This window comes from Urocitellus parryii, chromosome X, assembly GCF_045843805.1.
Source record: "Urocitellus parryii isolate mUroPar1 chromosome X, mUroPar1.hap1, whole genome shotgun sequence".
Classification (NCBI taxonomy): domain Eukaryota; kingdom Metazoa; phylum Chordata; class Mammalia; order Rodentia; family Sciuridae; genus Urocitellus; species Urocitellus parryii.
In genome coordinates, this window is record NC_135547.1 from 28,836,124 (window position 1) to 28,855,342 (window position 19,219).

A 19,219-nucleotide genomic window follows, 5' to 3' on the forward strand; every position below is an offset into this window, starting at 1 on the left:
TGAAAACAAAATAAAGAATAACAACAAAAATATCTACTAGAGCTACTATGGTCAAAGTATATAAGGTTAATACAGAAAGCTATCAATTTTATTTCTATATAATCTACTAATGAACACTGTGAAATCTAATTTCAAGAGTACAAATTACAACTCCACAAAATTGTAAAATAGTCAGGGATTAAGTTGCATGAAAATATAAACAATGATAAAATGAAATAAGATCTGAAGAAATATTGCTTGTAGATTTGAGGACTCAAGTATGTTAAGATGTTCATTTTTATCCAAATATATTTTTACCTTGAATATCATAGCAAACAAAGTTCCAACACATTTGTTGCATAAATCAGCAAGGTGATTTTGTAATTTACATGAAAAATATTAAAAAATTACAATTTCTAAAATCAATTTCAAAAAATAACAAAATTATATGACTCACCCCATATAATTTCAAGACTCACTAATAATATATAATATGCTATAGTGTTATGTTGGCAACAGGGTAGAATATATTTCAGTGAAAAAATAGACAATACTTACATAGACAAATAGACATAGTTAATTGACTTGTTCTTATTTTATGTACTACAAAAATTTAAACAACAAATAAAGAAATCCCTGAGAATATGACATTAGCAAGATGGCAGAACAAAAGTTTTTCTTTTGATAATCCCCTATACAAACTAAAATTGGCCTGCCATCTATGTATAATAGTGTTTTTGTGTGAACTTAGGGAACCCAATAGGAGGTTCTGAGGCCTAAGTGGAATCTGTGGCTGAGGAGGACTACTTTGAGAGGAAACCTCTGTACCAAGGTAGCAGGTTCACCAGCTGTGATCCTACTTGCAGATGTGGAAACAGCCTATCTAACTATTGACTTGTCTACAGCCCTGTTTGGCCTTGATCCTGCCTCCTGAATATCTATATAAAAATCAGTTGTTTTTCTATATACTAAAAATTAACTATCTAAAAAAGAAATATTTGTTATGTTGGCAACAGGGTAGAATAGATTTGCAATAATAATCTGCTATAGCATCAAAAATATATACACTTCTTGGGAATAAATTTTAAAAAGGAGATAGAAAATCTATATTCTAGAAACTATTAAACACTGATGAAAAATAAAGAAAAAACAAATAAATGAAAAGATATCCCATGACCATGGATCAGAAGAATCACTGTATCAAAATATCCATACTATACAAAGTGGTCTTCAGATTGATGATACTCCTAACAAAATTCCAATGGGAATTTTCTCAAAAAGAAAAATGTTAAAAATTTATATGCAGCCACAAAGAATTCAGAAATACATTAAGCAAAAAATGAAGCAGAATATATCACACTTACAATTTTAAGTTATATTACAAGGCTATCATAATAAAACAATATGGCATTAGAATAAAAATAGATGCACAGACTGAGAGAACAAAATGGAAATCTTGGAAATAAATGTGCACACACACACTGTCAATTTCTGACAAATACAACAAAAATATGTGATGGTAAAAAGGTAGTATCTCTAGGACCAATCCTGCCGACTAGCAGACCCATGCCAGAGCCCAGGCCCTGGCCTAGGACTACCCCAGCAGACCCATGCCCAGGCTCAGGTCAGGCCCAGGACCACCCCTGATAACCTGCCAACCCACACAGGAGCCCATGCCCAGGCCTCAGACCTCCCCCACAGACCCTCATGAGAGGCCAGGCCATGATTAGGCCTAGGACTGCCCAGGTGCCCAGAAGACCCACAGAATGGCCCCTGCTGACCCCCTATGGGAGCCCAGGCCTGGCCCACCTCCATCTCAAGGCACTGTAGCCATCATGATAGCCCTTCCCATGTACTAGCCTCCACCTTGGGACAACAGACAGGGCCTGGAGGCAGCTGCATCTTGGAACAGGCAGTCCAAAGCCATTGTTAGGCACACCCTTTCATCTCCATCTCTGAAAGCTGCTGCATCAATCTTGGGTCACTTCCATTGCTATCTTGAGTTACCTTCACTATTGCTGCCACCACCATTAGTTGCAGTTCCAAGGCACCCACCTTGGAACACTGGATGGGGATTATAAGCCTAGCACCAAGGTAAAGTACAGGTAATCTGCAGGGACACTATAAGATTTTAGGGTAGAAATTGTAGTACCTCAGATATGCACTGCAAGAAAGGAAGACACACAGACAACATGAGAAAACAAGGGAAGAATGTGCCCCAAACAAACCAAGATACTAATAGAATCCACTGATAGAATAGTTGATGAAATGTCACAGAAGGAGTTCAGAATATACATAATTAAAATGATCTGTGAATTAACGAGTGACAATAATAAAGCAAATGCAGCCAGAAACTGATCACTCTGACAAAGAAAGAGCAAATGCAGGCATCCATTGACCACACCAACAAAGAGATAAGGGGAAAATACAGGCAAACATTGATCACACCAACAACAAGATGGAGCAGGGGGAATACAGATAACAAAAGATTACTTCAAAAAAGAGAGAGAGATTGTGAGAAAAAAAAAATCAGAAATCCTTGAAGGAAACAATAAACCAAACAAAAACTCAATTGAAGGCATCACCAACAGACTAGATCTATTGAAAGACAGAAGTCAGATAGTGAAGATAAAGTATACAATCTGGAAAATAAAGTTGATCACACAGTGAAGATAGTAAGAAACCATGAACAGAACATCCAAAAATTATGGGATAGCATCAAAAGGCCAAAGCTAAGAGTTATTGGGATAGAGAAAGGCACAGAGTTTCAAACCAAAGGAATGCAAAATCTCTTCAATGAAATAATATCAGAAAATTCCCCAAACATGAAGAATGAATTGGAGGCACATTATAATGAAAATGCCTAGCATGCAGAATAAGGATAGAATCTTAAAGGCCACAAGAGAGAGGAATCAAATCACATATAGGGGGAGACAAATTTGGATCTCAACAGATTTTTCAACCCAGACCCACAAAGCCAAGGATCCTGGAACTACATATACCAAGCTCTGAAAGAAAATAGATGGCACCAATAATCTTACATACAGCAAAATTAAGCTTTAGATTTGATGATGAAATAAAAACCTTTCATGATAAACAAAACTTAAAAGAATCTACAGCAAGAAAGCCTGCACTAGAGAACATTCTTGACAAAATATTCCATAAGGAGGAATGAAAACCAACAATGAAATTCTGCAAAGGGAGGAACTACACTAAAGGAAAGGACAATCAAAGGAGAAACCAAATCAAGTTAAAAAACAAAAATTCCCAGATGGGAATACAAACAATATTTCAATAATAACCCTGAATTTGAATGGACTAAACTCATCAATTAAAAGATATAGACTGACAGATTGGATTTTAAAAGACTCAACAATATGCTGCCTTCAAGAGACTCATTTCATAGGAAAAGACATCCACAGACTGAAGGGAGGTTGGGAAAAATTACACCACTCACATGGACCGTGTAAACAAGCAAGGGTTTCCATCCTCATATCAGATGAAGCAGACTTCAAACCAAAGCTAGTGAAAAGGGATAAAGAAGTAATTTCATAATTTTTAAGGGATTCATACATCAACAAGGGATAACAATCATATATATCTATGCCCCAAACAATGGGGCATCTATGTATATCAAAAAAACCTTCTCAACTACAAGAATAAAATAGACCTCAAGTCAAAAATATTGGGTAACTTTAATACACCTCTTCCACCACTGGATAGATCTTCCTAACAAAAACTAAACAAAGAAAGTGTAGAACTCAATAAAACAATCAGTAATTTAGTTTTAACAGACATATATAGAATATCCCATCCATCAATGAGTGAATTCACTTTCTTCTCAAAAGCACATGGATCCTTCTCCAAAATAGACCATATGTTATGCCACAAAGCAAGTCATAGGAAATACAAAAAAAATAGAGATACTACCCTGCATTCCATCTGACCATAAGAGTATAAAATTAGAAATCAATGATAATATTAAAACGAGAAGCTACACCAACACCTAGAGACTAAATAATACACTATTGAATGATGTGTGGATAACAGAAGACTCAGGGAAGAGATAAAAAAAATCCTAAATGTAAAGGAGAACTCCAATACAACTTACCAAAATCTCTGGGACACTATGAAGGCAGTGCTAAGGGGAAAGTTCATTGCATTAAGCTCATTCATTAAAAGAATAAAAAGTCAACAAATAAATGACCTGACATTACATTTCAAAGCCATAGAAAAAGAACAAACCAACACCCAAAGTAATAGAAGTCAGGAAATATATAAAATCAGGTTGAAAATCAATGAAATTAAAACAAAAGAAATAATTAAAAATTGACAAAAGCTGTCTTTATGAAAAAATAAATAAAATTGACAAACTCTTAGCCAGCCTAATGAAAAGTAGGAAAGAGAAAACTCAAATTACTAAAATTTGTGATTAAAAAGGAAATATCACAACAGACACTATTAAAATACAGAATACAATTAGAAATAATTTTGAAAATTTATATTCCAGTAAGATAGAAAGTTTCTAAGACACCATTAAATTTTTAGAGGCATATGATCTGCCCAAACTGAGTCAAGAGGACTTACATATTTAAACAGATCAATTTCAAATGAGGAAGAAGACACCATCAAAAGCCTATCAACCAAGAAAAGCCCAGTACTAGACATATTCACAGCTGAGTTCTATAAGAACTACAAAGAAGCATTAATAGCAATACTCCTCAAATTATTCCATGAAATAGAAAAGGAGAGGATCCTTCCAAACTCATTCTATGAAGCTAGTATCATCCTGATACAAAACCAGGCAGAGACACCAAGGAAAGAAAATTTCAGACCAATATTCTTGATGAAAATAGATGCAAAAATTTTCAATAAAATTCTGGCAAATCAAATTTAAAAACAAGCCCCCCAACAAGACATTTTCATAAACACACCAATAAAGAATAAATACAGAGGGGAAGGGAAGGAGAAGTGGAAGGTACTAGGAAATGAGATTGATCAAATTATCTTGTAGGTATGCATGAATATAACATTATGAATATGACTACTGTGTACAATTATAATGCACCAATAAAAAGAATATACACAAAATTCAAATGATTCATGATCTGATTTTCAAGTTTATTAGTCATTGAGGAGATGAAAATTTAAACATGAGATAGAACTGAGCAATAATTAGAGGATAAAAAGTAGTCACTGGCAATATAAAAGTGCTGGTGAAAGTATGATATGACTCTCTTTTATTACCTTTGAAAATGCAGGGTGCTGCAGATGCTTTTGAAAAGTGAAGTTTCTTATACAGTTAAATATTTATTAATGGTTTGACCCAGCAATATCAACCTAGGTATTTGTGCAAGGGAAATATGCACTTACATCTACAGAAAATATCATAAATGAATGCTTATAGCAGCTTGATTGACAATCACAGAAGACTGAAAATCACCCAAATATTATTCAACTAGTGAAAGTACATGCATACAACCACTACTCAGCAACAGAAAGGAGGAAGCCTCTGATATATATACCAATGCAGATAAATACCAAAGACATCGTGCTGAATTGGAAGAAGCCAGATTCACAAGAATATCTACTGTCTGAGGCTTCTTTCATTTCACATTCTGTAAAAGATAAAGCTAATGAGATCACAAAGCAACCAGTGATTTCCAGGGCTGTGGTTGAGAGTAGAAAAGGGAACAGGGGGACTTAAAGGTGTGATGAAACTCTTTTATATGTTGATTCTGTTGTTGGTTTATGATGCTATGCATTTGTTAGAATCTGAAGAACTGTTTACAAACATGGTGATTTTTTTCTGTGTATAAATCATATATTAATTTTTAAAATAGTACTGAATGGGTACTTCTTATTTTTGGCAATGTACAGAAATTCAATCTCTAAGCATTTTTTTCTAAGGCTAAAAGTAAGCTAATCAAAATTGTCTTCATAATCTTTTAAATGTGCAAGGGTTTTAGTTTTAATTCTTTCATCATCTTACTGTGCCATTTCCTGTACTGTAATACACAACTTTTCCTTTTAGCAGCCCACAAACCATCGACAACAAGTATCTAATATCTCCTCATATGTGGTGTAATAGTGATAGAAAGTGGAAATTTTTATGAATTCAGCATTAATTACAGATAATAATTGAAAAGTTAATACTTCAACATCTACCATGCACTGATTTAGTCAATTATTCAAAATTTAAAATTGAAATCTTCATTTCACCACTACAGTACTTTCTTGTTCAGAAGTAGTTTACAGCAGTGATGTGTTATCAGGCTGTACCTGGGACCTAGTGTTGAATTTGTTCTTAATCCATTGGCAGGTCATAGACAACTTTGTTCCTTAGTACTACAATCTGTAAGATAGAGATTTATAAAATTGTTCTTTATAGAAGTTACAAAGCTCAGCAGGTTTTATAAATTATATTTATATTGGGAAGTAAAGCAGGCAAAGAATCCAGATTCCTAATCCATGCTTCCATTAAGGCAATCCTACAATAACCCATATAGCATACTATTATTCTATTTAAGGACAGAGCTATTGCTGAAATATTTTTGAAAATTATCAGCATAGATGTTCCTTTCCACTGCCATAAGCCTTATAGAAAACATTTAATAATCAAATTATTGTTCATCTCCTCTCAAATACATATTTTAAATAAAAATCAGAAAAAATAAAACAAAATATTCTTACAGTCTCTCCCTCCAATTAAAATAATAAGAAAAGATTATGTTGGCATTCTACGAACTATAATGTGGGACATTCTCTTCTCAGTTGATGCACTGGATTCTAAACGAAGCCATGCAGCAGCTTCTTCTACACAAATAGAGACCACTTGTTATCTCAATAGTCTCCTCACATAGCCTGAACTGGTAATCAGGAGAAATACATTGTTGACAGAAACATAAATTAAATGAGCCATTTTGAACTGATTTGCAATCCAGCAAAGGTGAATTTCCCAAGTGTGTGTTAGCTCAGAATACTTATAAGAATTACAATGTTTAGTGTTTTCTCAGCTAGAACAAAGAAGTTCCTGAAAGGCAAGCATAGCTAGTCCATGGGATGACATCTGCTAAATACCTGTTGTAAAGTGGGGTAATTCCACCCACAGGTGGGGTACATGCTTTCGAGAATTTTCTAGCTTACTATGTGACTTTCCCCAAATAAAACTTATTGGCTAAAAAAGAAGGGAAGTAAAATTTTGTAAAAGAAAATCTATTAAACTGGATTCAGTTCTTGTCTGTACTTCCAAATAACTGTGTTTCCTAGGAAAATATATTTCTGTCCCCAGATCTCAGTTCCCTCATATACAAAATGAAAGTGCATAAAAATTATCTCATAATTCCCTCCTATATTTAGTAACTTTGTAATATCAGAAAAAGAAAAAGGATGAGTATGCTATGAATGCTTTCTTTTTGGGGGGTGTGGGGAGGTACCTGGGATCGAATTCAGGGGCACTCAACCACTGAGCCACATCCCCAGACCTATTTTGTATTTTAGAGACAGGGTCTCACTGAATTGCTTAGTGCCTAACTTTTGCTGAGGCTGGCTTTGAACTTGAGATCTCCTGTCTCAGCCTCCTGACCCACTGGGATTATAGGAATGCATCACCACACCCAGAAATGCTTTTTATCTAGTTATTTCAAAACAAATAAAATACTTGTCAAGAATCAAACCCTGACTGTGAAACAATCTTCTTCATGTGCTAAATATCCAATTGCTCCCAGTTGCTGCCTGAAGGAAAGTATCTCACTGTGAGCAAGACCACAAATCCAACCCTATTCCCTCATTACAATTCAAAGCCAAGTACACACAAGTATTTGATGAGTAGCTAACCTCAATGCCTACCATGTTACTTTCTATCTTTGCTCAACATTCCCAACATATTCTACAGGAAGAAGAAATGTATGGTTAGTTGTTCAGGAAGATCTGTACATAACACAAATCTTTAGGAATTTTGTTCAACAACATTTCACTAAGCCAAGACCCATCACAGTATGATTTTTTAAGGTAGAACAAACCTTCAACAATGTTAAAGACGCGAATCATTCTGGTTGATTCTTTACAGATGATATTTTAACGACTTTCAATTTGCCTAAATTTTCAATGAGATTGGAAAATAGAATAGATACGCCAATCTTACTTACATAACACATCATTCTGCATTACAAAGCACCACATTTTTTTTCTTTTTTATTATTATTTCTTTCATACATGACAATACTGGAATGCATTACATTTATAATTATCCATTCACAGCACAATTTTTCATAACTCTCTATATAAAGTATGTTCACACCAAATTATGCCATTATACATGAGCTCTCTTATTGATTTTTTTGCATTACAATTCTTAATACACCTTTATAGCACAATTTATCATCTCTCTGTTTATATATAAGGTATGTTGACACCAAGTTCACATGTTCATACATGTATTTTGTATAATGATGACCTTCTCCTTCCACCATCCTTGCTATTCCCCTTCCCCCTCCCTTTCCCTCCCACCCCTATTCCCTATCTAGAGGTAGTCTTCTTCCCATGCTCTCCCTCCTTACCCAACTTTGAGTCACCTCCCTTGTATCAGAGAAAAAATTTGGCATTTGTTTTTTTGGGGATTGGGTAACTTCACTTAGCATTATCTTTTCTAATGCCATCCATTTCCCTGCAAATGCCATGATCTTATTCTTTTGTAGTGCCGAATAATATTCCATTGTGTATAAATGCCACATTTTTTTTATCCATTCATCCACTGAAGAACATCTAGGTTGGCTCTACAGTTTAGCTATTGTGAATTGTGCTACTGTAAACATTGATGTGGCTATGTCCCTGTAGTATGCTGTTTTTAGGTCTTTTGGGTATAGTCCAAGAAGAGGAATAGCTGGGTCAAATGGTGGTTCCATTCCCAGCTTTCCAAGGAATCTCCATACTGCTTTCCAAATTGGCTACACTAATTTGCAATCCCACCAACAGTATGAGTGTACCTTTTGCCCTCTGTCCTCGCCAACACTTATTGTTTGTCTTTATAGTAGCTGCCATTCTGACTTGAGATAGATGGTATCTTAGAGTAATTTTGATTTGCATTTCTCTGATTGCTAGAGATGATGAGCATTTCTTGTATATTTTTTTAAAGAGAGAGAGAGAGATAATTTTAATATTTATTTTTTAGTTTTTGGCGGACACAACATCTTTGTTTATATGTGGTGCTGAGGATCGAACCCTGGCTGCACACATGCCAGGCGAGTGCGCTACCACTTAAGCGACATCCCCAGCCCCTTTTTGTATATTTTTTAATTGATTGTATATCGTCTTCTGAGAAGTGTCTGTTCTGGTCCTTGGTCCATTTATTGATTGGATTATTTGGTTTTTTGGTGCTTATCTTGTTGAGCTCTTTATATACCCTAGAGATTAGAGCTCTACTTATGTGAAGCATCACATTTTTCCCCTTAAAAAACAAAATAAAAAGGTTATGTGTTGGGGAGGGAATGTTTATCAATTTCAATTCTATTGAAAATAATAAGGATGTTCAAAAATACTGTTAGTCTGAATTTCAGTTCAGTTATAAGGAAAACAATGTGTATACTCTGAATCTCTCTGCCAGGTCACCTGGCAATTAACTGCACAAAAGAGACCTGGAAGCCGTGGCTACCTTACTGAAACCACTTTCCACCCACAGGAAATATTTCATCTACTTATATGGTGCTGACATTAGGAAAATCCACTATAATGTCATACTTTTAGAGATGGATTGTCTCTAGTGGGGCAATAGGACAAGTGCATTCATTTTTCAATCAACCACCTTGATTTGAAGGCAAGTGTTCTTGGTAAATACTAGAGTATCTAGTACACAAATTATAATGAATACATTGTCAGAATTTCTCCTAGGATGAAGATATGCTTCATACATAATTACTAAAGTATTTTAGGTTGTTGAAAATAATAAAACTTAAATCATGATTTGTATTTCTTTTTCAGTGAAGGGCTTCAAGTTGCTGCTGGTTACCCCTGTATGGTAAGTTTTACTTCCAATTCCAGGAATAATGAGGGGGAAGTTTTAAGTGGATATTGATAGTTATCCTGAGTACAGATCAAAAAGGAATACATGAGTTTCTATAAATATTGATGTGGCTGCATTGGGGAGGGAGCATTGGGACATGGAATATGGTGAAATGAGATCAACATCATTATCCTAGGTACATGTATGACTGCACATATGGTGTGATGCTATGTCATGTACAACCAAAGAAATGAAAAGTTGTGCTACAATTGTGTACTATGAATCAAAATGCATTTGCTGTCATATACCTATTTAAAATAAATAAATTAATTAATACAATAGGGAAAACATGTATGCCTAGTACTCATGATGATTAGGTCCCTGTGTTTTTAGATCTATATTTTAACTGGATTACTTTCAGGTAAAAGTGAGTCTACATCTCCTGTGGTCTCAATAACTTGCTGTATTGGAAACATATGTCCTTTGGAAAGGCCCAGTATATCAGCTTGGAGAATTTGTCCAAATTTAAACTTTACTGTTACCATTCAGAAAGGGATGATATGTGCATATAATTGACTTCAATTAGAAGGAACAGAATAGCAAAAACCTCCATATAGCTGATTTCAATTAGAAGGAACAGACTAAAAGGAGACAGGGATTGAAGATGGATCTATTCTGACCAATATTCCAATGGTTATAGCCAGTTGGGTCAATTTCCTAACATCTTTGTAAATGTGCAGCAATAAGGTGTATAACAATTATTAACATAATACAAATAAATTAATAAAGAATGATGAGACTGAAGACAAAGGATTTAAGCTAGACAGGGCATAGTAAAGAAAGTATACAAAATAGAAACCTTCCTTTTAAGGTGACATCCCACTCTATACATCCAAATTAAAATTTTTCCTAAATTTTAAACTTAATGACAAGTTCTTTGTGGTTTGTGTGATATCATGCTCACAACAAGCAGACAGTTTGCACTCTATCACAAGCTCCAAAAGGTGGCAAATGGGAGATTATGATCAATTGTGATGTAATGCTATGGCCTCAAGACATTCTTCCCGATTCCACTAGACACACTGGAATGGAAGAAATCATGAAAAATATATGTTTTTATAACTCCTCATTGGCAACATTTCCCATGCCTTCAGGCATTCGAGGCAGGTGTTGAAACACAGAGGCAATGCTTACTGTCCTGGGCGGCCAGCTCTCTCCAGGACCTGAGCAATTGTAAAGGCAGTTTGGGAGTAGTGAATTAAAGCCATCCATCAGGCTCATTGCACGACAATGAACAACTGCTTCTGCTGATAACAGTGAGAATTGAGCTTTCACAAGGGGAATGAAATGCAAGGATTGGAGATTTAAAATTAGGGACCATTTCAGGAAATAGAATGTCCAAGAGGAGAATAATTATTCTATAAGATTTTGAAGCCACATTCAAGATTTGCCTAGAGATATGAACTCATTTGTTAGGGAAAGTATTGATAGACTATGAGATTATGGGGGTAGGAGTTGATAGCTTTTAATGTTTTAGACAAACTTAAAATAATGAAGCAGAGCCTTTCTGTTACCTTCCAGTCCTGAGCAGGCCAGATTTAATTACCAAAATAGTTATCATGTCTACATATTTGCTGTACTGTTTAATCTGCAATCCCAGGTGTCCCGGCCTCACTATATGTCAGCCAGTTCCACTTTTATGGAGAAGCAAAATATTTCACAGCGACCCAGCTTGTGCTTTCTCTATTTCCCAGCTCAGTTAGTGTCTGTACATTTGTTTCATTATAAGGAGAATCAAAAACAATAATCCTAGGAAATTAATTAACACAAAGCAGTGTGGATGCTTAGCCACAATGTACTGCCTTGTAAGCTCTGCTTCTGATTCAACTAGTAAATTGAGTCTGATACATCTTAATACTCATCAGTAAACAAATGGAATATGCCTTTCCTCTCAGATGCCAAATAACTTGTATTTCTCCACCTCTCTACTTGTTTATCAGACTTCCAGAAAAGATTCATCTTAATTATGTTTTTGATTATAAGTTCTTTCATAAGGAGAGATATTGCACCTATTCTACATGACTGCTCTGTTCAAACTAAATTGTGAAAAGTGCTTACAGCGAAAGAACCTTAGTGGGATGGGATAAGGGAGGAACAATGGGATCATATAGACCAAACTATCTTATGTACATATATGACTATACCTCAATGAATTTCACCTTTAGGTATATCTATAAAGCACTAATTTAAAAATTATTAATAAAAAAGAAGTTATTCATGCAAATGATTTAAGAGTTAGAATTAACAAACTAACCTAATCCAAAACACTGCATGCCCATGCTCCTGCTAACAACCAATTTAGGATGCTGCATTTACATCTCATTTGAATATTCATTAATAAACATTCACTGAGAAACTCCTGTGTAAATTCCTTGTGTCATCTACTGTGAAAGGTCCTAGGGACATGATGTATTAAAGGGGAAAAGGAAAATCAATGTCTCTATTGTGTGATAAGTGGCCTCATAGTGACTGGCACAGAGCACTGTGAAAACTCAGAAGAGATAAGTAGCATGAGGATTATGGAACCCTGTAGGAGAAGAAAGCACTGACTTGGCAGAAAACACAGTTTGGAGATATCAAATACAACATTTCCCTGCTTCCCAATTCAATGAAAGCTAGTGCTGGCAGAAATTATACTATCTATCAGCACTTGTTTCATGTTGCTATCTTTCTGTATAGGTTTTATAGCCTAGGTCAGTTTTCCAACAGAAGTGACTTTAAAAATAGAAATTGTCTCAGTATGCATTTTTAATTTAAATGTGAATGAAAGAAGCCACATGTGGCTAGTGGCTAAACAGAACCTATGTTAAGAAGAGAAGGTGAATGGTATATGTATCCTCAATAGGCATAAGTTGAATGAGTAGGTTACTACCTAAAGTGAATGCCAGCTTAATAAATTTTGACCATTTGCTGTATACTCCCAAAGGAAGGCTCATTTTTAAGCACCAATTTATATTAGTATCTACAACAGAGTAAGATATATAGTAGATCCTCTGAAGACATTTGTTGAATGAATAAACATTGATCTTTATAATTAGGCAGATTGTCAAACTGCATTGTTTTTAATTCATTTTCATTTATTTATTTATTTTTAATTTTTAAATTTTGATTTGTTGTATATGACAACAGAATGCATTCCAATTCATATTACACATATAGAGCACAATTTTTCATATCTCTGGTTATACACAAAGTAGAGTCACATCCTTCTTGTCTTATTACATGTATTTAGGGTAATGATGACCATTGTATTTCACCAGCTTTCCTACCACTATACCCCCTCCCTTCCCTTTTCCCCTTTGCCCTATCACGGGTTCATTTAATCCTCCCATCCCCCCTCCCACAGCATATTATGAATCCGCATCCTTATATCAGAGAAATCATTTGGCATTTGGTTTTTTAGGATTGGTAATTTCACTTATTATTATATTCTCCTGCTTCATCCATTTACCTGCAAATACCATAATTTTATTCTCTTTTATTGCTGAGTAATATTCCATTGTGTATATATACCACATTTTCTTTATCCATTCATCCATTGAAGGGCATCTAGTTTGGTTCCACAGTTTAGGTATTGTGAATTGTGCTGCTATAAACATTGATGTGGCTGTGTCCCTGTAGTGTGCTGTTTTTAAGACCTTTAGGTATAGACCTAGGAGAGGAATAGCTGGGTCAAATGGTGGCTCCATTCCACGTTTGCAAAGGATTAACCATACTGCTTTCTATCTTGGCTGCACCAATTTGCATTCCCACCAGCAATGTATGAGTGTGCCTTTTCCCCCACATCCTCATCAACACTTATTGTTGTGTTCTTGATACTGTCATTCTAACTGGAGTGACATAAAATCTTAAAGAAATGTATATCAAAACTACTCTTAATTGATAGTGATGATGAGCATTTTTTAATACATTTGTTGATTGATTATATATCCTCTTCTTAAAAGTGTCTGTTCAGTTCCTTGGTCAATTTATTGATTGTTTTTTTTTTTGTATTAAGATTTTGGAGTTCTTTATATATTCTAGAGATTAGTACTCTATCTGACATGTAAAAATTTTGTTCCCAAGATGTAGGCTCTCTATTCACCTCACTGATTGTTTCTTTTGCTGAAAAAAAGGTTTTTACTTTGAATCTATCCCATTTATTGATTCTTGGTTTTAATTCTTGTATTATAGGAGTCTTATTGAGGAATTTTGGGCCTAATCCCACATGATGAAGATTAGGGCCTACTTTTATTCTAATAGATGCAATATCTCTTGTTTAATTCCTAGGTCCTTGATCCACTTTGAGTTTTGTGCATGGTGAGAGAAAGGGGTTTAACCTCATTTTATTGCATATGGATTTCCAGTTTTCCCAGCACCATTTGTTGAAGTAGCTATCTTTTCTCCAATGCATGTTTTTGGCACCTTTGTCTAATATAAGATAATTGTAATTTTGTGGGTTAGTCTCTGTGTCCTCTATTCTGTACCACTAGTCTACCAGTCTGTGTTGGTGCCAATAACATGCTGTTTTGTTACTATTGTTCTGTAGTATAGTTTAAGATCTGGTATATCGATGCCACCTGCTTTGCTCTTCCTGCTTAGAATTGCTTTAGCTATTCTGGATCTCTTATTTTTTCAGATGAATTTTATGACTGCTTTTTTTTATTTCTTTGAGGAATGCCATTGGGATTTTGATCAGAATTGCATTAAACCTGTATAGTGCTTTTGGAAGTATGGTCATTTTGATAATATTCATTCTGCCTATCCAAGAGCAAGGTAGGTCTTTCCATATTCTAAGGTCTTCTTTGACTACTTTATTTAGGGTTCTATAATTTTCATTATATAGATCTTTCACCTATTTCATTAAGTTGATTCCCAAGTATTTTTTTTTTAAATTTTTTATGCTATTGTAAATTAGGTAGTTTTCCTCATTTTCCTTTCAGAGGATTTGTCACTGATATACAGATATGCCTTTGATTTATGGGTGTTGATTTTGTATCCTGCTCCTTTGCTGACTTCATTTCCTAGTTCTAGAAGTTTTCTAGTGGAAAATTTTGGGTCTTCTAGGTGTAGAATCATAGCATAGTGCTAATTTGAGCTCTTCTTTACCTATCTGTATCCCTTTAATTTCTTTCATGTGTTTAATTGCTCTGGACACTGTTTCAAGAAACATGTTAAATAGAAGTGAAAGAGGGCATACCTGTCTTGTCCCAGGTTTTGTAGGGAAAGCTTTCATTTTTTTTCCATTTATAATCATGTTTTCCTGGGGTTTTTTCAAGGAAGCTGTGTGATCTTGGAAAATTCTTTAAAGTATTCAATTATTTAAAATCTAGATGTTACATGTAGTTGGATTTCATTCTCAATTTTTATAAAAAAGGAACTTGAAATTTTTGATCTCTGAGGTTCATTCCACTTCTAATGCCTTAAGTATCAATGAAATTATATTTATCATTGCAAAAGTTAAAGCTAAACCATTCTCTAGTTTTCCTGCCTCTACTAAATTTAGTGTCTTCATCATATTATACCTGGATTTCTGAGTTTATTAAATTTATCATACTTTCATCATTTTTCTTCCTCAATTTTTTTTTCAGATTACCTTCCAACATAGGAAGTTAATACATAGACAATGAGAAACCAAGGAAGAGCTATAAATGAGTAAATAGAATTGTCTAAATCCCAAATCTTGATTATGGTATTCAAAATCTTTTCAATCTGATTCCAATATATTTTCCCAATATCATTCTTTATTATACCACACACAATCCTAAACTAAAACCAAATGCATCCTAATCTCAAACCTAATGAAACTTCTCACCATGCCTAAAATATAATCAGCATTCTGACTTTTCTGTACATTTGTTTAAACTGTCTTCTATTTTATCCGATTTTTCAAATCTTCAAGGCCAAATATAAATGCTACCTTCTCCAATTAGGCCATCCCTGATTCTCTCACATATAAAATCAACATCTTACTAACATATTTTAAAGCTTATAGGAGTACAATGCAAATAACCATCAACAGTTTATGTTTGAGCCTCAAAGAATACAGATAACACTGATCCCTTTAACCTTATATATGAAATTCAAGTTATAAAACCCTAAACTAAGAATATTTTTTCAGATATTAAATTTTGTTGGGTTTTATAGCATGTTTTCCCTGAAAGACCTATTCCTTTAATGTACCATGTAAATAAAAAAGAGTTCTGTAGTCAAATAAATTTTAAACATTTTTCATGGGGGAAAAATCCCTCTGGGAAATCCCAATATGCAAAACTATAGGATTTCTCAGAACTTTTAATACACTAATAAAATTTATTTAACACAGATATTTTAAAAGTTGAGTAACCATGAGTTTTTTTTATTATAGTCTATAACATTTTGTGGCAAAGTATAGTATCACACAAAAGTTTAGGAAACAGTCATTAAAGAATAGAGAATTAAATTTGGGGATGTGGCTCAGTGGTACAACGCTTGCATAACATGTGTGAGGCCCATGTTCAATCCCTAGAACCTCAAAAATATCAAAAGAAGAGCCACACTTAAAAATATTTCTTAAAAGAATTAACATTTAGGCTTAGAGTTACTACCTCAGATATTGCTCTATTGTGTTAGTTAATTGCAAACACTTGTATGGATGAAACAATTATTGTGCACCTCCTCTAGCCCATGCTCTGTGTAAATATTAGGGAAGGGATGGAATAGAATGAGTTGGGAATATGGAGAAAAATGAGATATGACCACTGCCTGCCAAAATCCGATCTCTTTAGATTCAGGATGTCTAGAAATTTCCCTGCTAATTTTCCCTAAATGATGAATTACTGGAAAACAACACATACAGCAATTAAATGTTGAAAAAAAGAGAATGTTGGCTCAGTACAATGTTGTGTTGGTTTTTGTGGTTGTTGTTTTTTGACACTGCTCTTAGAATGATTATATGGTTGAATGGACATAATTGGGAGGAAGGGAATGAAGAATCTGTGACTTAGAACTGTGAAAACAGAAGAGGATATTGACATGGCATGTAGAGGAGCTGGAATGAGATAATCATACCCCTGAGAATTACAAAGCCTCAATGTGTGTGAAGCTTCTAATGGCTTCAAGATGTGATTATCTTCTGGTAACCATACCACCTGGAATTGCCTAATTGCTATTCTCCAAGTCTCAAAGAAAAAAATGTGTATGCAAAGACAAACAAGTTGGCAGGGCAGTTTGGAAAGCATGATGGCTCTGCTTGAACAGCAGTCAGAGCTGAGCCATGCAATTTGGAAAGGAAACCTCAGTGTTGAATAAACATAATGAACACAGTTTATTTATTGTTCCAGTGTTTCATAAATATTATTTACTTTGGAAAGGGAGCATAATGACAGAGTAATATGGAGCAATTAACACTTCTAGAAAAATAAAATGGAACCTTCCTGACAAGGGCTGATAAGAAAGGGTGTGGCTGTATTCTCTGTTGGCATAGCCCTGGTCCATTTAAATTTCTACTGTTAACACAAAGCTAATATCTGAAAAATATGCATTATTGCTGGCATTGTAAGTCAGCAAGATAATCTTTGTATCTTTGTTCCTCAATGTGTAAGTGTGCAAGCAAAGTGAGCAACCTGAGTAGCATCAAACTGGAACTGTGCTTCTGTCATTGAGAATGGTACACACAATCTTTAAAGAAACAACAATGCACAGTATAGTTTATAGAGACTAGTTCTCACATAATTATTAGTCCAACAATTGTTTTCTTTGAAAACATTATAGAGGTTTTATGGAGACATTTGGAAAACTTGTGAAGATTGTATTCCCTAGGAAAAGGAATATTTGATGAGTATTGAGAATGAAAAAACTTTCAAAGTAAAGCTAGAGAGATTGTGCATGGTGAAATTAGCTAAATTATCCTATATGTTTTGAATAAGGTTAATACTTGACAATATCTAAAGAAAATATGCAAATATTGAAGGAAAAGAAATTATTCCAATTATAACACCTAAGTAGCTTTTAATATATAACCACTTATCTTATATCTCTGTGTATCTGGGTTGACACCCCATGGAACTCCATAATATTCTAATTTGTAAGTAAAGATTATATCATAATCTTCAAGAGAACTCTAAAGCCTGGAGATCTGACACACTTCCCTTCAGATATCACCTTTGAAGAAAACTTCACCAATGCCTTAGCTGTTGCCCCAGATTACACTTAATAACTTACAAGAATATCACTGTTTTGGATTTTTTTCAGAAGGAGTTCAGATTTTGTCACAATAAGATACTGTAATTAAATGAATCTTAAGTAGCAAATCATCCCTAAAGCAAAGAAGAACAGTAAAACACTATGTCCATGAATACTCCCTGTCTCTTCCCCCATACCCAGCCAAGTTAGGGGAACAATGAGAGCAAGCCTAGTCAGAAAGTTCCAATATCAATTATATCAAAGTACAATGACTTTCTCTTAGGCACCCTGAGAAGTATAGCAAGTTAATGCCATCTGCAAAAAGCTATTTTCTTGTATGTACACCAGGATGGTCATTCCTCAGGATGCTGGTCATATGAAGAAACCAAGAAAGTTGATTCTGATGATGTCATTCGTTCTATAACCTAACATAAAATCTCTCACTGAGTGGGAATGGGCATGGAACTGAGAGCACTTTGGAAAGGATATGTGCCAGTTTGCCCCTGGAAAAAGTTCCAGGAGGTGTGGAAGTGCTGTCAGCTTATCACCACTAAACTCTTCTTGGAGCAATCACTGATCTCTTGTAAGATTTCCCCAATAAATCTTATGCCTCCCATTCTTTCCCAGGGCACTTTCTTTGGCTTTCCCGCAACCTACCCCACTTCCCTGGAAGAACTGGGCTAGTCTAGCTTGAAACTGTAGCTGGGAAAGTAAATCAATAGAAAATGACCATCTCCTAGTTTCTGTGGAAACAGCAGCAAAGAAAATAAATGTATGCTTAATAAATTCTAATTATACTAGGCTTATTAAAAACTGAAAAATGTAATAAATTCGATGGCTGAAAGGGAAACATGGCATTGTTTTTTTCTAGATCAGCAAGTCTCAAAAGTAGGGGCATTTTATTTTCCCTTTCCTTTGGGACATTAACCACAGTCCAGAGACATTTTTTATTATCACAATGAGGAACAGGTAGAACTCACCACTGACATTTAGTAGAGGCCAGTGATACTGCTGAACATCTTACTATACACAGGATAGTCC